The sequence below is a fragment of the Gopherus evgoodei genome, chromosome 10, assembly GCF_007399415.2.
Source record: "Gopherus evgoodei ecotype Sinaloan lineage chromosome 10, rGopEvg1_v1.p, whole genome shotgun sequence".
Lineage (NCBI taxonomy): Eukaryota > Metazoa > Chordata > Testudines > Testudinidae > Gopherus > Gopherus evgoodei.
Genome location: NC_044331.1, coordinates 57,500,882 through 57,525,618, shown reverse-complemented (window position 1 = coordinate 57,525,618; position 24,737 = coordinate 57,500,882). Strand labels below are relative to the sequence as shown.

Below are 24,737 nucleotides of genomic sequence, written 5' to 3'. Positions count from 1 at the left end.
ATGGAAGTAGATGTGTGTTACCATCTTAAAGACAGTTTAACTCAAAATCCATTTCCTTATTTTTCTGACCTCTTCTTCGTATGCACATATCCTAGCACTGTACAAGATGTTCTTTTTATCATTGTAAGTAATAACTTTAAAGATATTTGTCTCCATGTACATATTACAAATAAAAAATAGAGGCATGGGGAAAGAACCATTTTCCTTATGTTAAGCAAGTGTATAGTTCAGTTATATATATTCCATATCTTATACAACATGACCCTGAAAGAAAAATTAGTCATTGATAATTGTTGGAGTCCCTCATTTCCTTCCATTACATGGAAATTCCACACTACCAACATTGTAGGACCCTCTACCAGTAAGCATAGAGGCAAAGGAGAGTGAAAAAGGTGTATATAAAGAAAACTTTGCCCTTCAAGTCTATGATATATCTTATGAGAGGAGGTTGGCTTACTTAAGAGGTGGCTTTGAAAAATTTCACAGCTAAATTTGCTTCCACTGTCTATATCCACTTGAGAAAGCAAGAGGAGTTTAAGAGGCAAGGACCATGACTGAGGTCATATCAGCTTTCCTAAACTAGGAATATTTCCTAAATATCCAGGCTAGAGAAAACATTCACTGCAGAGTTGGAGATGGACAGCTGGCCATCCCTTCACAAGTCAGATTAATATGCGACTTTACCAATGACTAAGAGGGGAATGGTAGCCTTACCTTTATTTTAAAAGATATTTTTCTGTTCTTATTCCTCTGGACATGTTTATTGCATGAAAAGGAACGTAAGGTTTCATGGGCCACCACTTTGAAAATATAACAGTGTTCAAAAAAGAGATCAGGATATAATTATAATATGAAAAAAGTAATTGTAGGCCCACCTATGACAGAATACAGATTCACAAAAAATCAACTTCTTTCAGACCACAGAATCTAGCATAGGCACTGAAGGCAACAGCCTCAATACAGAGGATGCACTAAAGAAAATCAGTGTTTCCAATTTGTAAAGAAAGCATATATCAAATATTATTAACATGATCTATAAGCACTGCATAAATCTATTTATACCACACACATTAATGATAAATTGACTGAACAAATTCTATTATTCTGAGAAATATTGCAAACAACATGCTGACATGTCAGAAAAGTGAAAATAATAGTGTTGACCTTTATGCTATTTCTCCCTTTACAGTGTCATCTGTTCCAAATTTAAGCAATGGTTTCACCCCCATTTCAGTCACATGCTGGATCTGAATGTTTTACATTGTAAAGTCCTGTCTTACTGTACATTATTTACATGACTCTAGTATGAAACACTGTTTAATAGCAAAAATAGGCTGCACTTTTCCATTCTGCAGCTAAGGAGCTTTTGACAATGTCAGCAGGAGATATCCCACAGCAGGGATGGACATGGAAGGCAATGTTAAGTCTGCTACTGACCTCAATTTCCTCTCTCATCCCAGACAAGTGGTGGTAATACCATGTAGGGGATTGTCCAAGCAAACTTACTGAATCCACTGATATCCAACTGCAGAAGAAACATTCTCAAAAGTTAGGCTAAAGCATCAATTGTCATCTGAGATTTCAAAATACATTCACTTAGAGGATGAAGAACAGAAATATCTCCATGCAGGCGGAAAATTGGCTCACTTGATACTAAGACAAAACGGAACTTTTAAACTTGTGCTTTTCATCTTGCTTTTTGTTTGTTTGTTTGGGTTTTTTTGTTTTATATATATATATATATATATATATATATATCAACTGTACATGATCTGTCCCTCATGCTTTCAAAAATCAGTGCAACCTGGGCTCTCTAATCTACAGGTAGATAATTTCCAGAGGTTTGTCTACACATGAAAGTTGATCTGGAATACTATAGGATGTGACTTTATGGCAGATTAACTATTCCTGATTAATTCCATGTGTAGACACATTTATTCTGGAAAACAACGCCTTATTCTGAATTAGTTTGTGGATTGAGTGTATTCAGAATAAGATATTCTTAGTTCAGAACAAGAGCATCCAAACATGGAGTTAATCAGGAATAGCTATTTCAGAACAACTTCCCCATAGACAAATCCCAAATCACCATATAATTGGCCTGTCAGAGCCCTGTACTATATAAGTGATCATCAATATTTTCTTTGTAACGAAGCACAAGAATAACAAGCTCCCATTTTCTCTTCACTCACTATTTAGCACTGAGGATTATCATCAACTATGACCAACATTTGGCTCAATGCAAAAACAAGCAGATATTCCACTCAGATTTACCTCTTCTCCAGGTCATTCGAAGGGCATGTGACTGAAATTCATTTCAATTTAATAACAGTTTGGTAGCCAATGTGAAACGAGCTGGTGGTTATAGTCAAGACCTTAGTGGATAAGTGTTTACATCACCAAAATCATAAATCACAAATAATCACAAAAAATCAGGCAGTCTCAAAAACCCAGAGATTGCTGCTTCGGTAAAGGAATAAGCAACACTGGCACACACTGCAAGGAAGTTTGAACTGCTGTTGTCCTTCCCCCATTTCCTGTCTCTCTTCTGTTCAGAAGAGGAATAGCAAATTACTTTCGTCTCCAAGATTTAGGGTAACCAGACGTCCTGATATTATCAGGACAGTCCTGATTTTAGCGGACTTGTCCCGTGTCCTGACCTTACATTGGTCGGGATGCACTTTGTCCCGATATCGGGACTGTCTGGTGGAGAAGGACTGCAAGCTGCCACCGGCGCCGTTCACTACTTCTTCCAGGGGCAGCTCCCAGCGCCCACCTGCCGGCAGGAGACTGCAGTGCAGCCCCAGGCACAGAGGCGGCGAGGAGGTCTCTGCCGCGTGCTGCAGGGGTGGGGCTTGCAGGCACCGGCAGCGGGCAAATAGCCCCCCCGACCCAACCCACAACCCTAGGAGCCAGAGGTACCTGCCTGCTGGATGCTTCCCGGGAGCCACTCCGGGTAAGCACCACTGGGTCTCTCCACTTCACCCCCTGGCAGGTCCCTCTGGCTCTGAAGGGGCGGCTGGGGAGAGGGCTCTGAGTGCTGCCTCTGCCTGCAAACCCTGCTCCCCAGCTCCGGCAGCTCCTATTGGCGCCTTTCTCGGCCAATGGGAGCCACCAGCCATGGGGCTCCTGCTTGTGGAGGGCGCAGCACGTGGAGAGTCTGGAGACTCCCCTCACCACTCTCACCCTAGGAGCCAGAAACCTCCCAGCAGGGCTGACGACTGCAGCCAGGGAAGGGGGCAGGGTGTGATGGTGAGTGTCTGGGAGGTGTATGTGTGGGGGTGCTGGGCTGTAAGGGTGTGGAAGGCGCTGGATTGTTGGGGAGGTTTGTGTGTTTTGGGGTGCTAGGCAGTGGGAACCTGTTGCGGGGGTGCTAGGAAGTGGGGGAGATCTGTGTGTGTCAGGGCACTGGGCAGGGGGTGATCTGTGTGGGACATTGTGTAGTTGTGGTGGTGGGATTGTGGGAAAGGGCACAGGGAGTGACAGAGGGAGGGAGGGGAAATCTGTGTGTACTGGGAAACTAGCGAGTGGGGGGGTTCTGTGTGGGGTGCTGGGCAGCTGTGGTGGGGCTCTGGGTGTAGGGGCGCTGGGCAGGCGTGGTGGTGTGCACAACACTGTGCCTTTGTTGTGAGGGAGCTCTGAGCATAGTGGTTTCAGGCAGTGCAAGGCATAATGGATCCAGGGGACACTGGGCAGGGGAACTGTGTGGCGCAGCATGGGCCCACCCCCAACAGGAAGGGGCACAGTAGTAGCACAGGGCAAGGCGGACCAGTGTGCCTCTGACCATGCCAGGCATGCCCCATTGCCCCTGGCCAGCCCTGCCCTTCTGCTGCTCACCTCCTCAACTGAAGGCGGGGATAGGGAATGCAGGGGTGGGTCCCAGCCATGCTTACTTGAGGTGGCTCCCAGGAAGCAGCTGGCACGTCCCTGAGTTAAGTGTCAGAGGCTGCATCCACCTCCCCAGCAGAGTGTGTGCAGACCATTCCACCTTGCTCATGGCACCTGCCTCTGCACATCCTGATTCTACGCAGGGAAGGCTGGAACTGAGCACTGCTAAGCTGCTCCCCAGTTCACTTACCCATATCAGCAAGCAGGGATTGCACCTGGCAGCGTACATCTGCTTGATGTACAATCGGGACACCATTTGTCCTGATAGTCAGGTAAAATTTTACATTTGGTAGTGAAACAGAAAATTAGTTAATTGGGAATGTCCCATTAAACCCAATTGTGATCGGTTATCTACTGGCAATTTTGGTTTTTCAGGTTGTTTTCCGATGTAATGCAAATTTAAGATAAGGATATGTAGTTTACAGGTCTGAACCACAGTGCCTATCGTAGGACAAACTACAGTGGGCACGTAATAACACATAAGAAGCACAGAGACTGCACAGTTGTTTTTAGTGGCTAGCTATCTAGCTAATGGTCTTCAGTCGAAAACTCCACCTGAAATGGCGACGGCAAGGGAGGAGCCAACTACCAAAAAACAAAGAAGACAGTGCATATACAGGACAGAACAAGAAGCCACTTACACCTGGATTTGGAAATCCTATGAGTGTGATCCAAAAGCCTTTTGTAAAGCATGCAGGAAGGAATTTAGCATTGGCCATGATGGTGAGTCTGATGCAAAGCATCATGCTGAATCAAAAAATCATGGGCAAAACACCGACTCACATTTTTTCAGCAAGCCAAATGAATCCTTCAATAACAAGGTTGTCGCTACTGAGCTAACTCAAGTTTACCACACAGTAGTCCATCAACACTCCTATCGCTCATGTGACTGTGAACTTAAACTGGCGCCTACCTTTTATCCAGATTCAACAACTGTGAAGCACGTCAGCTATGGCTGGACTAAAGCAGAGGCATTGATCAAAAATGTGCTGTCATACTCTCATTTTTCCAGAGTCCAAAAGACTTCATGAAATTTTACGATGTGTCAATCCTACATTTGGAGAAATGGTTTGATTTTTCAACAGCTGGCTACCTGTTCAAGACCCAGTGCTTGAACATCAAAGTTAACAGGGTATTCGAATACAAGGATCTGTCTGCAGCCATGACAGCTGTAAACCTTCAGAAAACAGTGGATCTTCATCAGCTCTATGATGAATACTGTTTCATCAAAGACATCAACTCCAAGTTGGAGCCTGGAAACCATTCAGTTGCGGAACTCTGGTCTCAAGTGCTGAGAAAGAAGGATAGAAGCACTGAATTCCTGAACATGGCAAAGCTGGTGTAATATGTGCTCAATATACCCGTAAGCAATGCATACTCAGAGCGTGTATTTTCAATCATGAAAGGTGCATGGACTGATGTCTGAAATCAAAGCAGCATAGACTTGGTGCGGAGTGAAACCCTTGTCAAAATGAATTTCCGGATGAGTTGCAAGGACTTCTACAGCTTTGTGATTGCCCAGAAGCAAGTCATGACTACGGCAAAGTCATCTAAAAAGTATTAGACTTCTAGCATATCTGAGACATATGCAAATTGGGAAGTTGATTTATTGACTGAATAAAAAATCTGGCCCTTTACTCCTGTTTGGTTAGTGTACAAATAAATCTGTATGTTTAAATATGTATTATGACTAATTCTATAATTTAGACTCACTGATTCCAGACCTCTGTGACGTAGTTTGCTTCAGCTGTCAGTGGCTGAGCTGAAGGCAGGACTGGGGGACTCCCCTCTGTGACTGTGGCTGGAGCCAGATCTAGAACTAGGACCCTTCACTCTCCTGCCCTGCTACTGGATCTGACTTTGCAACCAGGATCCTGCACCCCTGTCCTGCAGCTTCAGCCGGGGGCTGGAGCAAGAGCCCTGTGCCCCTGGCCCCGTGGCTTCTACTGGGGACTGGAGCTGGAGCCATGAGTCCTTGGCCTGTGGTGCAGGCTGCAGCCGGGACTGTATAATCCCTCTTGCAGCTTCCTAGGGCTGTACGCCACCTCTCATGGCTCTGGTTGGGACTGTGTCCCTGTGTCTATCGTCATCGTTGTCATCTTTTCTCTCCCCTCCCCCCAAATGTGTCCTGATATTTCACTCTTGCAATACGATCACCCTACCAAGATTTCCTGTCTAGTTTCCCTGAATAAAATATCCTAAGAAAAATTTTCGTTGAAGGATAAATCAATTGAGGAATATTTGTTAGCACATTATCAATATGGCACCATTCATATGCAACCAGTTTCAGCTAATTCATTCTATATAGTGTTAATATCTCACCTAATTTTAAAACTTCCATTTAAATTTCTTATTTCTTTTAATTGAATGCATATTAAAAAGTAGAAGCAGTAAAGAATCCTGTGGCACCTTATAGATTAAACAGACGTACTGGAGCATGAGCTTCCGTGGGTGAATACCCGCTTCGTCGGATGCACGTGTAGAGAACTTTATTTTGCTCATTTTTCTTTTGTGTAACTCTATCTTGCCAGACTGCAAAATCAAGACATTCGAACTCTTTACTAACAATAATGTCAGCATAAATTTTGATCATTAATGGAGAATGAATTAACTAATTCTTAAAATAAATACTTGCAAACAGAAACACAGCCTACACAGTAGTATAGTAATTTTAGTTTCTGAACATTCTTATCCTACAGCTTTAAGGTCCAGGATTAACAGCCCAAAAATTAGTCTCCCTACTGTTTTATATTATATGTAAATATTTGCAAACCCCTGTGTAATTCTGTGTGTTATCGGAAATAAAAGTGATTCAATTCTGTTTTTTTCCTGTTGCAAAATAAGTAATCAATGCTAGCAACCTAACTTTCAGCAGCCACCATTGCAACAACAAATCAATGAGTACATACGTGTTGGAAGAAAACAGATAAAGGAAAGACTACTACTTTGCACTTCTAAAGTGATTCAATCTAGTGATCTCAAAGAGTTCTATATGCATTAATTAAGCCTCACAACCCCCTCTGCAAAATAAGTATCGTTATCCAAATTTTATATCCATCCAATTAAATGGAGGCCCAGAGAGCAACTAGGTGACTTTCCCAAGGTCATACATCAAGGCAGGGGCACCACCAAAAATAAATTCCAGGAGTCCTAATTCCCATTTCAGTATTCCATCTGCTAGGCAGCAGTGCCTCAAGAGTGTGAGATAATTACAGAAAGTACCCTGCATTATCTGTATGATCCCAAGAGGAAAAAAGAATATCAAGATTTTCCATTCACAAATGCCATATACCCCTGACTTCAAATTTCAGTGTGAAAAACCTAAAGTCTTCAGCAAAACAAATAGTTCGGATAAAGCACATCTTGGCTCTAATAAAAAAATAGGATTAAACTGTGGTCTTCAGTACCCATGGTGAATCTCATTCCCAAAATACTCCTCTGCTTATGGAGTGTATATTGATCTGTTGATATCAATGAAAGGTCTGTCCACATAAGGAAAACAGAAGCAAGATTGGTAAAAATGGATATAAAAACAGAATTTTACCCTCAGTCAAACTCAGCTCATTTCACACCTCCCAGAATTTTTGAAAGAAAACCAACTGGTGAGTAAATCATAGTTTTCTTAATTATTTAAGTCCCAATCTTTCTGAACAGGAATGAAGTCTTAAATTACTACTATTATTTGGAATACAGAATACTACACAACACAAACTTTGTCTACAAACCATCAAGCAATTACTTATTTGGGTGCTTTAATTGAAATTTAAGTGTCCCATATGTTCCATTACGTGTTCCTTATTTACTTCAAAACCTGCTGTAAAATTCTGCACCTGGGTTGCAGCTACAAGTTTAAAATGTTCTGGAGAACTGCAGAGAAGGAACATTGAATCCTCCCCACTCAGAATCCTCTCTATTGATTCTATCATCAGGCAGTTTTTCCACCTTTAGCTGTATGGATAAGAACATGTTTAATGGTCCCGTCTTAATTACTGGAACTGGCTAGGGACAGTGAGAGTGGCTGAAGGACAAAGCAGTGACTGTGAAGGACATTACTAATCTTATCACAGATTCCTTTGGAAAAAGAAATACAACTTCTATCTCCACCCTAGTCATTAGTCAGATATAAACAGCCATTTGACTTGACATGGTTATAAGCCCTATTATCACAGTCTAAGCTCATTCTTCATGCAGCTTATTGGAAGATAGATGATGGCCCACTACCAATTCCAGTTAATGGGGTTAGACATATTTCTAAACAATATGTGCGAGGTAAAGGTAGCTAGATGTACATAGGGAATGATTCACTGCACTTTCCTTGTGTAGGAGAAATCCAATTTTAAACACTGGAACTTTTCCAATAAGGAAAACAAATCTGACACCTCTGGCTAACTCTCTATTACAGAACATACCGATAACATTTTTTGTTTTCGTTCTTAATTTCTTCCACCCCTTTCTTGTCCAGCAAATAATAATGACCTACAGACAAATTTGTATTTATAATAAATTATTTTAGTAAATAGTTATAACCCTGTCTTTATGGTGTTATGCTTCAGAATATTATTTAAGTTTTATTTCCAGCATTTTCTACCAGCCTGTTTTTAACACAAATTACTATGCTATTTAATAATTCTCACAATATCCAAGGAAACCTAGGAAATGCCATGTAGTAACACATTTTTCTTGTTCTCATCTATGGTATTGCAAGGCACTTTCCCCTCCTCTAAATCCATCCATAAAACCCATTTATTCCAGCAACCTTCAATAATCACCATTCTCTCTCCCATCTGAAATATCCCATATTTATGTCTGGTTGGCCGACCCTGAACATTTTTGTCTATCTGTAACATGATAACTTTTGAACATTGTATTTGATCAATTCCAAAACTTCTCAGAATATTCTAGGAAATAATGGCCAGGATTCTATTGATTTGGAAGACAGTCAGAAAATTGAAAGGGGGGCATATGAAACCCCTGCCAGCTCCTTAGAACAGCCACAGCTTCAAGCACCTCTGCAATTATCTATAGATCAGAGAATGGGTTGATAGCAGCCATTAATGCCTTCCAGCATAACAATAACTCATCATCTCTGCTCATTTTCCCAATAGAGTTCTACACATTACACCCTGAGTAATTTATCTCCCACACAAAAAGAAGATTGGTGGAGGAAAGAGGGAGTGGGGAACCCATGGAAAGAAAAGGTGGGCACACAGCCCTTGTCATGGGGAAGAGAATACGATATCCTGGAATGTGGGGCAACTGCTAGTCGGGGGAGTTTGGGGAACCCTGCTATTTGCTGCAAGAGTGGAATAAGAGTGTGCACTAAGCGTGGTAAGAATGGGGATTCCTGGAATGGGGAAAATAAGGAGAGCACACAGAGTCCATGGCATGGGAGGAAGTGGGAACAACAGTGCTCACAGAGGCAGGAAGAATGGGGGATCTTGGTATGGGAGGAAGGGAAGGTAAAGGGGGCACACAGAACCAATGGCAGGGAGGAGATTAGGGGTTAGTTTTATCAGACCAAGAAGGGGATGGGAGGGTGGCACAAGGGAGCTTGTGGGGACAAGGCGAGGGATGCAAGGAGCCCCCGTTGGGTTCATTAAGCTCAGTGTACACAAAAGTTACAAAGTGTGCAGCTCCTTAATAAAAGTAAGACCCAAGGAAAGAGAAGGAAAGCTTGTATGGAGCATTACATTTCTATCAGCCTCTGCACAGAGGCCAGTGACAATATGCCTGGGGAATGTCATGCCTGCTCATGGTTAATGTCGGTGATGCTACACTTATCCTGTCTGCAATGGCCAGCAGAGCTGGCTGGCAATAGAGGGGAGCATATACTGCACCACCTGACAAAGTGGCAGAGCTAATACTGTGGAATGTTTGTCCCAGGAGAAGTTCTGAATGACTGCTGCAGCACAGCCTCCTCTGCCACATAGGCTCTGGCAGTGTGACACAGCTAATCTCTCACTTGTAAGCTCTTGGGGGCCAGGAATGTCTTTCTGTTCCCAAAGCATCATGTAAATGTACAGTATGACTCAAGTGTGTGTGACAATACATAGGACCACAACAAGGATGCAACAGCAGCATGAGAATTACTTACACATGATTTTTACATGTCATAAAATCTGAAGTGTGTGAGGGGAAATATTCAACATGATTATAAGGGACAAATACCATTCCTGTAAGTCATAGTGCCACATCCCTATGGATTGCACTGAACTGCTGTGTACACAGACTTTATCTAGTTCCATTAATTACGTCATGAGTTTGAGACTTTACATTGTTTTTGTTGACAACTATTTAATTTAGGATGCCTTTCAGCTGAAGCCAGAATTTCTTCAAGGTTTCAAAATCTGAGAATATTTTGTACTTAATTACATCCTCAAAGGAAACTTGCAGAAAAAGGTCATTTTCTACAGTAAGAATAGAGAGTGTACATGATTTGCCATGGGACATAGTATGTGCAAAATTGAAATGAGGATTAAATTAAATTTACAATGCCATTTAGCCATGTATTAGTCATGTTCAGTGCTAAAAATCCAAACTCTGAATAAATGACAGTATTATTACAGCACAATTCAAGTGTAAACTTTTTGCCTTGAAGCATAAAAAAATAGAATCATAGAATATCAGGGTTGGAAGGGACCTAAGGAAGTCATCTAGTCCAACCCCCTGCTCAAAGCAGGACCAATCCCTGGACAGATTTTTGCCCCAGATGCCTAAATGGCCCCTTCAAGGATTGAACTCACAACCCTGGGTTGAGGAGGCCAATGCTGAAACTACTGAGCTATCCCTCCCCTCAGCAGCTATATTTTAATTAAAATTGTTAAAACAAAGATAGTTTAACACAACACACTTAAATCTTCAAGAAGTTTAAATATTAGTGGCCTTTATGTGAGGAAACTTCAGGGAGTAGGACTCAATTTCCCATTGCCCTGAACATTGGGTAGTCATGTATAACAGTGCAAAGCAGGTGCACAATGCTACTAAATGAGAATGGTAGTATTTGCACTGGTGTAAATGACCTGGTTGAGGAGTTACATGGTGGAAACTAATTGAGAACGAGTATGCATTAGTGCTAAGTGTCCAGAATCCTCAATGCCAAGTGGTTCCGGCAAGACCCCTTCAATAAAAAAGAGTGCCGCACTATCTGGAAATGGGGCGTGGGGAGAGTGTGCGCTGATCCAGCTTCTCCCTTAGCAGCTCCCACCACCAGAGTTCATGTCCACTCCTGAGAAAGGAAAGATTTGCTGGAAATTAATGTCTGCACACTATGGAAGGCAGCGTCAGAAAGACTACTGCCCTCTTCTGTGGTAAATTCCTTGGCGCAGAGACACCTCAGATAGCACGGATGAAGTTTTCCTGAATGTGGCTTTTCCCATGTGTAAGAGCAAACAAATACTAGAGGCTAGGTGTATAATGTATTTTTCTGTTTATCAGCAATTTCAAAAAGCCCCTGCAAAATAAAATTAGAGTTGGACCAAAAATCAAAAATTTTGAAAAGTTTTGAGTCAAAAAGTCAAAAATTTTCATTTTGTGTCAAACGTTTCATTTCAACATAATAAACCATTTTTAAAACTTATTTTAAGGAAATTTTGAAATGAAAGTCATTTTAAAAAAATCGAAACGTGTTTCCAAAAATGTCAAAAGTTTTTCTTTTTTTTTTTCTTTTTTTTTTTTGGATTGATGTGAGTGGGACATCTGGTGTCAAAATGAACAATTAAGCAAAATTAATAAATTCATGGGAAAAGTTTCAGTGCTACCAAATCATTTTTTGCCAAACAAGTTTTGGACAAAAATTTTGCTCTGTTCTAGTATACTCCTTTTCCATATCCTGTAAGATGTTATGGCAGAATCATTGAAACAAATGGTGTCAAAATGCAAATACCTGGAAAAGTAATGCTCAAGAAAGAACCACAATAAACTTGAAAAATGAGTAACACAGATCCACCACGGTGATCAGACCTAACAAACTGAAACAAACACCTAAAAGAGAGGCCCAACCAACTTGCTAATTTACTTCTTTTTGAAGTCCAATCATATAATGTTCTGCTGCCATCCTGTGTGTTCCACTAAAGCTAATGAGAGCTGCAAGTTGTTCCGGATTTGGTGATTGGTTGTGACATAATATATCATCCTTACAGGACATATATGTTTAAAATCCACACTGGACTAGAATTCTGTAAGTGAAGTGATTACGATTATTTTTTTTTAATAGTACTTGTGGTATGCTTCACAGAAATCACTGATGGAGACTGCATGCTTTCAACACAGCACTGTCAAATAGAGATTGGCATTCTCTGCTTGATTTTTCTTTTATGGCATATACTAGTTTTCCCTGTGTCAATCAGTATGCACATTGACAGAGTATAAGAAGTTATTTCTATTTCAATTGAGATCAGTTTTTGGTATTGCACAACATATATTTCAATAGGTGTCATGGCCAAAAGGACTTGATTCCTTATGCAGTTGCACAGGCTTTGACCCTATTTATTGGTAGTAAGTAAAACATGCACACAATGAGGGATTTCTATTTGCACAATATAGTTGCCAACTTTCTAACTGCACAAAACCAAAAAACTCTGCCCTGCCCCAACCCTTCCCCAATGCCTCGTCTCTTCTCAGAGGCCCTACCCCTGCTCGCTCCATCCCCCCTTCCTCCGTCACTCACTCTCCACCATCCTCACTCAGTTTCATCAGACTAGGGCAGAGGACTGGGGTGCGGGAAGGGGTGAGGATTCCAGGCTCTGGGGTGGGACAGGGGATTAGGGGCTTGTGGTGTGGGAAGGGGGTGAGGACTCCGGGCTCTGGGGTGGGACAGGAGGTTAGGGGTTTGGGGTGAAGGAAAGGGCTCCGGACTGGGGCAGGGGATTAGGGTGCAGTGGGGGTATGGGCTCTGGGCTTCAGGTGGGGTCAGAAATGAGGGGTTCAGGGTGTGGGAGAGGGCTCTGGGTTAGGGTATGTATGTGGGGTGGGGACTGAGGATTCCAGCTGGGGGTTTGAGTTCTGGGGATGAGGTGTTTGAGGTGGAGGAGGCTCCAGGCTGTGGACCAGGACTGGGGTGTAGGAGAGGGTGTGGGCTGTGGGGTGGAGCGATGCAAGGGATGGGGTGCAGGAAGGGGCTCAGGGTTGGGGTAGGGACTTGGGAGTGCGGGCTTTGGGAGGGAGTTTGGGTGCAAGAACAGACTCCGGGCAGGGCAGCGGGTTGGGGTGTGGGAGGGGTTGGCAGAATCCCTGAGGCACTTACCATGGCTCTCAGAAAGCGGCCGCCAGGTCCCTACGGCCCCTAGGCGCAGGGCGGCCAGGGAGGCCTTGCACACTGCCTTCACGCCCACATATGTTGTCCCCGCAGCTCCCATTGGTTATGGTTTCCGGCAAATGGGAGCTGTGGAGCCGGAACTAGGGGTGGGGGCAGTGTGCAGAGTCTCCCTGGCTACCCATGTGCCTAGGGGCTGCAAGGACCTGGCAGGTCACTTCTAGGAGCAGCACAGAGCTAGGGCAGGTTGGAAGCCTGCCTTAGCCACAGGCCCCCGCTGTGCCACCAACCAGATTTTTAATGGCCTAGTGGGTGGTGCTGACTGGAGCCACCAGGGTCCATTTTTGACCTGGAACCTGTAATTGAAATCCTTGTAAGTCATTCAGTGCATTATGTTGAGACATTCTCTAGCATATGAGAGCATGTAAAAGTTCAATCCTATGCTCATGGACGTTATTAGATTTTTTTCCACTGATATCCATTGCCATTGGATAAGATCCACAAAATAGAAAAAAAAATATTTCTATGATATGTAGCCACTTTGCATAAAATATATTTTTCAGTCATGGAAATCTTTTTCCCCCTCTCAGATATTTCAACATTTTTAAAGGATTTTACCTATTTTTTAAAAACACTAATAATGGGGGTTGTTATAACTCCCTTTCTATTAAGCAGAAAATAGGTCTCAGCTAGCTGTTTTAAAAATGAGAAAAGTATCATGTCATTAGCTGTAAAAATTCATGATGCTAAAACCAGGCAGGAGCAATATCCTGATCAGTGTTCCCTCTAACTTTTTAGATCCATGTGCAGAAAGAATTTTGTTATGTGACACATCACCCCCATATTGGTGCATATAACAAAATACATGTGGTGGGGGTGGGGCTATGGGGTTTGGAGTTGTCAAGGTATGATTCCCCACTCTGAACCTTAGCGTCCAAAAGATGGGGTACCTGCATGAACTGCCCTAAGCTTAATTATTAGCTTAGAAATGATAGAGCTGCCACCACCCAAAAATATAGTGTTTTGGGGCACTTTCTGGCCCCCAAACCCTTCCCTGGGGACCCCAAACTCCTTGGATCTCAAAACAAAGGGAAATAAACCATTCCCCTCCTTTCTTCCTCCCAGATTCTCCCCTCCCTGGGTAACACTGGGAGATCCCTGTGATTCAACTCCTTGAATCTTAAAACAGAGAGGAAATTCACCTTCCCCCCTTTCTCTCCCCCTTCCAGACTCTCCCTGAGAGAGAGACAGTAATCCTAACACAGAGAGAAATCAGGCTTTTCCTCACCCCTTCTCTCCTTTCTCCCACCAATTCCCTGTGAGTGCAGACTCCCTCCCCTTGGGTCTCACACAAGAATAAACAAACAATCAGGTTCTTCAAAATAAAAACTTTTAATAAAAGAAAGAAAAAAGTAAAAATTGTCTCTGTAAAATCAAGATGGAAAATGTTACAGGGTCTTTCAGCTTATAGACACTAGAGAGAATCCTCCCCCCAGCACAAGTACACGTTGCAGCAAACAGAGATACAATCCTTCCAGCAAAAAATACACATTTGCAAATAAAGAAAACAATCAAAAGACTAAACCGCCTTTCTAACTGGTACTTACTAAATTGAACAGGAGAGGCTGTTTCAGAAAATTGGAGAGTCTGTATACATGTCTGGTCCCCCCCAGAACCCAGAGAGAACAAAGAAAAACCCAAGAAGCACAAACAAAGGCTTCCCTCCACCGAGATTTGAAAGTATCTTGCCTTCTGATTGGTCCTCTGGTCAGGTGTTCCAGGTTTACTGAGCTAGTTAACCCTTTACATGTAAAAGAGACATTAACCCTTAACCATCTGTTTATGATAGGAGTGTGAGAGGGGACTCAGGGCTGGGGCAGAGGGTGAGGGCTCTGGCTGGGGGTGCAGGCTCTGAGTGCAGGCTACCCTGGGGGTACAGCGGATAGAGAGGACTCCCCCAACTCTCTCTCCCCGCAGAAGCACCTGGGCTGGGGGGGGATAGGTGCCTTTCCTCTGCTTGCAGCAGGTCTGGGCTGGGTTGAGGGTGGGTGAGGGCCACCACTCTCCTTGTTGCAGCAGGTCCGGGGTACGGCTGGGTTGGGGCCTGGCACACCTCCCCTGGCTGCAGCAAGTCGGGGGCTGGGCTGGGCTAAGGTCAGGAGGAGCACCCTTTCCCCAGCCGCAGCAGGTCCAGGGCTGGGACAGAGGCATCTCTCCCCACTGCAGCCCTGAGCGCCTGCACAGCACTTAATAGGCTGCTATGCAGCTTAGAGGGAATGTAAGTAGGGAAAACAGACCATCACAACATATTTACAGACACTATGATGGTGCATTCTACATACGGTATACAACAATACCTTTCTTTTACTAAGAAATATGTTAAAAGCCTAAACTCATTAGTAATAATTAATTATGCATGTGTCTTAGTTCAGAATTACACTGTGTTTCAATAAAAAGTTCAGCTCCATAATTCCATTTCTCTATAGTAAAATAATACCCTGAGGATCCACAGACCACAGGTTGAAAACCACTGTGATAGTGAAAAGAAGTTGAAGAAAAGCACATTCAAAGAGCAGTCCATTAAAGAATAGTATTCAAGTCATTTGGTTGTTTAAAAAAAATAGTTGTGAGGTGGGAATAAAAAAGAAAAATTGAAAAATTATAGAATGTAAAATTACTTGTTTTAATAAATGTTGTTCTAGTCATGTTGGTCCAAGGATATGAGATACAAGGTAAGTGAGGTAATATATTTTATTGGAGCTATTTCTGTATGTGAAAGAGAGAAGCTTTCGAGCTTCACAGAGCTTAGGACTCACCCTGTGTGTCTCATGTTCTAATAAAGAAAGTCAGCATCAGCCACAGCAGAACAAGGAAATTATCCAGTATCAATAAAGAAAATTAATATATTTAACAAACTATTCAGTTGCACGCCTACAGTATGTTTGAAAAACATGCACACTTATTCTGATCTTCCAGAATCTATAGACCCTAGATTCTAGAGTAGATATATTTTTTTTTAAAGTAGCAGGTCAGTGACAGACAATGTTAAAGCAGACATAAATATGTACACTCTAGTAAAGCTGCAAATATTTAACAGATGTTGTACTAAGCCTAGAAATGCTTTCGTATTTCCATTTACTACCAAGTCTAGAACTGGCTGAAAATTTTCTGTTGATACATTTTTTCAATTGAATTTTTTGAAAATGGAGAAATTTTCACAACAATTTCCACACCTACTAAAGACATTCCTTTGCCCCCATGGGATTTATATGGTTGTGGCTTTCTAAGGGACACAGTTTCCCTCAAGACTAATTTGTGAAGGAATTTCCTGATCTTATTGGCTTAGAGATCTTAAAATGAGGTGTAGTATGATATTCTCCAAGGGTACGTCCAGACTACTCACCGGATTGGCGGGTAGCGATTGATCTATCAGGGATCAATATATTGCGTCTTGTCTAAACACAATATATCGATCCCCGAATTCACTCCTGTCGAATCCAGAACTCCACTTGGGTGAGCGGTGGAAGCAGAGTCAACGGGGAGCCATGGCCATCGATCCCACGCCATGAGGACGGGAGGTAAGTCGAAATAAGATACGTCGACTTCAGCTATGCTATTCCCATAGCTTAAGTTGTGTATCTTACATCAACCCCCTCCCCAGTGCAGTTATAAAAAGTCAGTAGTACCTGTATACTTGTGCACAACTAAGATTACTTTAATTGATGTTAGTTGCAGTAAGTGACTCAACTAACATATTACAATGGAGGTTTCTTGTACCATAGCAAAAACTGCACAAAACTTTAAAGCAGCCTTAGTGGTATGTGCTTCCAGCAGTTTTAAGGAAAGACATTCAGCAGGCAATATACCTGCATGGACTCTTTTAGAGGTTGCTTAGGAAACCAGAGTCTGCCAGAAGGATTTCACTCAAAGGAGTGTCATTGTAAAGTCTAATGGATGAAGACAGCAAGTCCATGAGTTCAAGTGACTCAATCAGCATTCAGACTGACATTTAGAAGGAAGTATGGGAAGGTGTCAGCAAATTAACCAGCCTTCAACTGGGCAAAGATTATGTTTAGTAGTGGAGAGAACTGTAATGGAATGTGGATACCAATTTATTAGTAGCAACTCTGAATCAGCCTGTAAAATCAAGTAAAGAAGGACAAATGAGAAAGGTGAAATACAGGTTCAAGTAACCTGTCCAGCATGCCACAGGAAACATCAGAGTCTTGTAATGCTGCTAAACACTAAGGAGGCAGATTTAAGAAGCACCTAGTTGACACCAGGCATGGTCAGAGGCTTAACAGAGACTTTAACATAGTTATACTCATTCTGACATTACACCTTCTCATTAAGCATTCAAATATTATGGCGGTGAACGCATATAAGTAGATAGATGGATTACATAAGTATAGTTACTCCCATATTAGTAAAAAACTAACAACCCTTATAGATATCTTCATTTAGACAATGTTTCAGGAAAACTACTGCTTTAGCTCATCATCAAATGCAGCTGGACTAAAGCAAAGAACGGAATGCAGGTGGTACTTAAAAGCAGTGAGACAGATGTAGTACTGGATTGCAGGACAGAGCATTCTAGGTCAAAGTGATAAAACAAGACCGCAGAGGAACATCACAGGACAAACACGAAACTCAGTAGTGATATGTTCCACTGGGAGCATTAACATCTAATCGGGAACAAACAAACTTAATACACATCTTTCCACTGTACAATAAATATGTTGGGTCAAGAGATTTCAGTGGAATTACTCTAGATTCGTTCTCTTGTACAGAGATCAGAATCTTGCCCTCTGTCTACATTTATTTTCATATTTTTAATCCATTTCATAGTTTTTCACTATTTTCAGTTGCTCTTTCCAACTCCTGAATTCAATCATCAAGTGCTACTTTCACAGTGCAAGTCATATAGATGAGGGAAGGCCTCTGTCTGGAAATTAGATAATATTTTAAAGTCTTGATACCCATTTGTTGTTCATGGTATTTAATACTGCAATTAAAATGCTTGAAGCACAAGATGTAGGGAGAAGAAAGCCTGAATTGCAATATTGTTTTCAAAAAAGGTGTTTTAAGATTAAGTAAATTTGGGTATAATTTATTGCACTATCTGCAGTGTATGGTCATAACTGATAGGCCAGCTGGTTGCAAAATGAGATACAGTATGTGGGATATTGTACTGTATTCCTCAGTCATATTATCACTTTACAAGTGATTCCCTTCCATTAAACGGTAAAGTGTCCTTTCTGTTAAATGGATGGAATTTTGCGCTTACTATTTTTACAACTAAACTTAGTGAGGAAAGGGTCTCTGTTCTCAAAAGCATAAGAAAAAGCTATCTCTGTGAACAAACCTCTCTCTCTCACTTCTTCACAACATATGATCATATATACCACCACATTCCAGCTAATGTGTGTGAAAGGAGGACGTGCCTTTGGTCATGACATGCTATGGTCTCCTTTGTAGCAGCCTGAGTTTGTGAACCTTCATGGCATGCTGTAAGGATCATCTTTTTTTGTAATGGGCTGTATGGTGAGGCTGAGGGGGACTAGTGGTGATGTTACTGAGGGGGTTTATTACATTTTTGTTATATGTTGTTGCTGGGGTATTATGTTGATGCAGGAGTTTATTCTGTTTATTTTATAAGATGAAAACTAGCAAGGGTCATATTGTCAACCTCTTACTTTCATTAGGGTAGTGCTACTTACACAAGTAGACCCATGGACTACACCAAAATGTCTTATGTGAGCAACTGTGCACCAATGAAAGTAAAAAGTTCGTACTCAGGCTCTACACATATTCCTACTATTTTAGTATTGGAAAATTATTTCATTTTATTATTAGAATAATATTTATTATTAGAAAATAAAGTCAATGGGAGCATTTGTGTATTTAAAGTTAAGCATGCACATAAGTGTTGGTGGATCAGAACGGATAAATCAGAAAAACCGAGATAAGCAACTCAGTTACTGTGACAGTGTCTTTTAGGGAGCATTTTGATAATGAAAGTCAATGAGAGATTAAAACTAAACCAATTCTGTGTGATTATAAAAGGCAGAAACTTTTTGTTAAAACACTCTTCTTTCAAGCACCTCCTCCTCTTTCCCCCCACCAAATGAGAAAGAGTATGTAAAAGGTGTTCCAGCTGAAGTTCAAATAGATTTTTCTCCATTTTTATAAGACTGTAGGGCATAAAAACCTTAACAGCACCTCTTTAACCATGAAGAGACATCTCAGTTTCTATTTCAAGCTAGAATCTATTAAGTCTGTTCAATTTTTGATTTCCATAGCTGTCGGAATTCGTTTAACCTACAGTTAGCATGTACCCTAAGGCCATGACAGTGTCAACAAATGCAATGACTTCAACCATTGTCTGATGCTCTGTACAAAAGAACTATATTTAAACATAAGATGTAGGTAGGAGTTGCTGTCATTCCAGTTACTGTGCCAGAATGCAAGTTAATTTAAAAAAGAGAGGAACATACAATATCACTACTGAATAGTTGCATAAATAGCTGTAGATCCATGATGCAAAAAAAAAGAACTCTCAGTGCAGTCCAAAACTACTGTTGTGCTTTTCTAGTATTCTAAATTATAATTTTACACTGGTCTGAATTAAGAATAGGCATGGATTTTATATTTACCATTTTTTTCAGACTGTTTCTAAAATAAAAGTTACTGAAATACATATTTAGCATTTAATCCTAGTTTGTTTTCAGCCATATACAGTACTATCTACCCAAAATTATTTTGGAGATATTCCAGTCTCTATGTATTAATATTATGTTTAGGAAACTAATGATTCATACTTTGTAGCAGAGAAAAAGACAGATGATATGTCATTTTGATTTCTCATTAAGAAGCTAAACTGGATGGTTATATAAATATATTATACTGTGATTTTTTTATTGGCACATACTTACAGCTCTTTGCGCACACACAGATATATTTATTTACATTTTTTTCTTATACACACCTAAATAAATTAGGTTACCCCATAAACTACTCATTTCCCATTTTTTTTTTAGCTTTGAATACCAGTGGCTTATGATTTAGCAACAATGCTTGTAAGACACAATAAAGTAAAAGCCTGATTCTGCAAACACTTGTGCATATACTTTAGACATCAAAGTCAAAGGGACTACTCACATGCTTAAATATTTGCACAATCTGGACCCAAGTTATTGGGTACTTCTTAAACGTAACTGAAAAAATTCTTTCATGATCAGACCTTGTATCAGCAAACAACAGTTTTTTATGGTCAAAACAGATTTTTCCGATAGAAATGCTGAAATAAGTTCAACTTTAACTTCAAATCCTGCATTATAAATAGATGCCTATTTGGGCTTTAAAATATTTTCTAAGGGAAACAATAATAACTTGAAACTTCTTTTCTTGCCTCCTGAACCATGTTATAAGAGGTCACTGCAGATTTATCAGCGGAGGAATGGCAGTGCTTATTAAACTCCCAATGGCCTGAATTTTTCCATTTTCCTGCAGCACATTTTTGTTCAAGTTCAATTAAATCCATTATACAAATCATTGCCTCATAGCCTAAACAGGAGGAGTAAGTTCACCCTTACCCATCAGTGATTGTTGTAGAAACTACAATACAATAAGCTTTAAAATATAGCACTTTATAGATCTCCTGTTAGAACGCCTGACACATCCTAATAGGTCTGCCTTTCCCCCACAGCAAAAAAACATAAAAAGGGTTACCCATCAGAGAGAGTGAAATACAGTAAATCCACTCAAAACATCTAGTTTTTTGTTTGTTTGATTTTTAAGGATTACCTTCTCATCAGCATACTGCAATACATTTAATAAATTGTTTTCTCGTAAATTGGCCCCAGAACTACATAGTGTACTGTTAACAGCAGACCTGCGTTTAATACCAGGTGTAGGGGTTGACATGCAAATGATATAATGGGTGCAGGTAGCTGGCTATAATTCCTGTTTGTATTTCCAGCCTATTGATCCGTGCAGCAAGATTGTAGCAAGCGCCATAAACAGTATGCAATATATACTGTATTTGTGCAGAAGATACCCAGTCCATTCCTTCCAATAGATATTAAAATGTCACTACATGGGGCATGTAACTACACTAATGACCGCACCTGTAAGCAGGGGGATGGGGGGAGAGATTTGGCTGGCTGGGTGAATGAAGGTAACAGTGCTTCAGGTGGGGGGGGATGTTGGGCGGAAGACAAAAACTGCTGTAAAAGGGGGGTCAGTATGATCACTGATTCATCCCCTGGGAATGCAGGGTTTAAAAGGGATAGATCTGTGCCTGAATCTTCCCTTTTACATGGAGCAGGCTGAGGCAGCACCCACCACCCTCCCTCAGAGCATGAGGGAACACAGCACTTCAGCATGTCTCAGCATGGCTCCACAGGGAAACAGAACAGTAAGAAAGGGAGTAATTCTCCCCTTCCTCTGGTCTGGGTAGGGCGAAGCAGGTATGAGACAGTAACAAAGCAACCTGCAGACTGCTTCAGTCCCTGGGTAGGGACACAAGGAGAGGGAGTGTTTCCCCCACACTTCCCCTAGGTAGCTGAGTGGTGGGTACAGGCATTAGTGATTCAGATTTCAAGTTTTCTCTGCTAAGTGCAGGGGACAGCAGTGGGCAATTTTGCTCAGCTCTCAGTTCATTGTGGAGACAGGACTGTAAGCAGTGAAGGGGGAGACCAAAAGTGAGAGGAAGCCCCCTCCTCAGTGCTTCCCTCAATCCATGCAGAGATAGGCGGGAACACATTAGTAGTGCCAAAAGGGAGGGGGAGTTACCTAGTTAGGCTATGTCTACACTGGCAATTGAACGACAAAACTTTTGTCTTTCATAGGCGTTAACCCCTCTATCCCACACAAAAGACAAAAGTTTTGCCAGTGACAAGTGCCAGTGTGAGCAATGCTTTGTCAGTAGAAGTGTTCTCTCCCCCACAACGCAAACGCTGCTCGTTGGGGGGGAGGGAAGGGAAGTTTTTTTGTCGGCAAGAGAGATGACAAATAGCAGCTACACTGAGCAATTTATGGCAGCAAGGCTGAAGCGACACAGCCATGTCACTAAAAGCTGTGTAGTGTAGACATAGCCTTAGTCAGTGCTAATGGACATACTATCCTGGGGTATAGATAGGAGGAGAAGCGAGGCAGAAAAATCCCTCCCCTCCCCCTTAGCAACTGAACTGTGATACTTTGGTTAGGTGCTGGTTTCACGTTTTTGCTTGGGGCAGGCAAGGCACAACTTCTCCCTTTTCAGTCAGGCTCAGCACCAGCACTGGGAAAAAGGGGGAATTCAAATGCTGCATAGAGCATATGTAGTGGGGTTATAGGAGGCAGGGGTAGCAGCCATGCAACTGGGGCAAGGATCTGGTGCAAGGACAGGGGTGGATGGGCCGGAGAATTTCTGTTTCATTACCAAAGGCAACCCCCTCTCTTCCCCAAGTTCATGGTTTGGGGGACTCCAAGAGAAGCAAACTTCTACCTCAGTCAGCAGGAATTTTCATGCAAGGGGTTAGGACTGTTGTTTCTAAGGTTGTCTTCATAGCATTCAGTGTTTATAAAAGTATAGCGGATCACCCGGAGCAACTAAGTACAAGCTGTGAGGGCAACGCTGAATGCAGGCATGTGTCACTGCAGATGCATGTGGCATTGGGCGCAGACTTCAGGAAAGTGCAGGCATCTGTGAGGACAGGCGTGTTTGCGGATTACATTTTGGGGTGCATGCAGCATCTTCATGCCACAGCAGTAAGGATATGATCCCAGGGGGAACCAGCATAGGGGTTAAATCAAGTGCCACCCACAAGTTGGCAATGGTACCATTTCCAGTTCAGCTGGAGATGTTAAAGGTGCTCAGTTGAAAGTACCTTAATATAGCAGATGGGGCAGATTACTGTGGGTTTAGTATTCCGTTTATGGAGACTATAAATAATACACTGACAAACAAAAACACATTAGAAGTCATGGTCATGGATAGGGTATGTGGTTTAAAAAACAAACAAAAAACCCAAAAGGATTCAGTAGAAATGTATTGAGGGCAGGGTAGCAGGGCTCTTCACACAATGGCCTATACATAACTTGCAGGTTTTTCTATTGAGGCTTGGCCCTCAAATAGGCTCCAGGATAATATCCATTATTTTATTACCTTTACTGGGTTTATACTGGCATAGCAGATACCTTGCCTCACTTTTACATAACTGGTTTTGGAAGCTGGCACCAGGAGGATAGTTTGCACTGGGGGTAGGATAGTTAACAATGCAGCCTGGATAGCCTCTGTCTCCATTCACATGGCAGAACTATGACATAAGTTTTAACAAATTCATGCCATTACAGGAGCAGGAAGGCTGATCGCTGAATGGTCCATTACAGAGCAGTGGGTGCTGCAGTACATAGGGTCATGGGAAACCTGTCAACTGGCGTCCTCAACAATCTTGGAATTGCCTCCCAGCTATTACATTTGTCAGTGGGCTAAAGCAGTGGTTCTCCCCCTGGGAGTCCGCAAGCAGGTTTCACAGAGGTTGCCAAGTAGGGCCAACATTAGACTCACTGGGGCCCAGAATAGAGAGCTGAAGCCTCACTGCATGGGGCTGAAGCCCAGAGCTCCACCACCCAGGGCTGAAGCCAAAGCCTGAGCAATGTAGCTTTGTGGGTACCCCTGTGGCATGAGGCCCCAGGTAATTGCCCTGTTTCTTTACCCCTAATGCCGGGCCTGGCTTTTATATGCAGAAAAACAGGTATTGTGGCATAGCTGGGAGTTGGAGTTTTTGTAACATGTTGGGCAGGCCTCAGAAAGAAAACGGGGCACGCAGGGATATTAAACTTGTGATGGTCAATGTCTGATCAAGGAGGCTGGGGAGCATTTTTTATGTTTCTACTGGAAAGTCTGTGAGCTTGGTTCTGCTCCATGGAATTTGGTTCCCACTCATTTGCAATCAGGGGCCACAACAGGAGTGGTATTGGGGCAGTGGCAATTCTTACAATTGGGTGTTGGCATTTAGAAGCATACAGTATGTGTGTGCAGCCTCGGGTGGTGAGTCAACATTAATGTGTTGCGATTTCATTCCAGATGTTAAGTATCAGAGGGGTAGCCGTGTTAGTCTGGATCTGTAAGAAACAACAAAGAGTCCTGTGGCACCTTAAAGACTAACAGACGTATTGGAGCATAAGCTTTCATGGGTGAATACCCACTTCGTCAGACGCATGCGGTGGAAATTTCCAGAGGCAGGTATGAATATGCAGGCAAGAATCAATCTGGAGATAGCAAGGTTAGTTCAATCAGGGAGGATGAGGCCCTCTTCTAGCAGTTGAGGTGTGAAAACCAAGGGAGGAGAAACTGGTTTTGTAGTTGGCAAGCCATTCACAGTCTTTGTTTAATCCTGAGCTGATGGGGTCAAATTTGCAAATGAACTGAAGCTCAGCAGTTTCTCTTTGAAGTCTGGTCCTGAAGTGTTTTTGCTGTAAGATGGCTACTTTCCCATCTGCTATTGTGTGGCCAGGGAGGTTGAAGTGTTCTCTTACAGGTTTTTGGATATTGCCATTCCTAATATCTGACTTGTGTCCATTCATCCTTTTACATAGGGACTGTCCAGTTTGG

General features: G+C 42.1%; 1 protein-coding gene across 9 annotated transcripts in view; it reads right to left on the bottom strand.

Moving 5' to 3' along the window:
* The window catches only part of RBFOX1 (RNA binding fox-1 homolog 1), a 2,538,143-nt gene that overhangs the window by 1,434,076 nt on the left and 1,079,330 nt on the right, over positions 1-24,737 (bottom strand). The window lies entirely within an intron of this gene.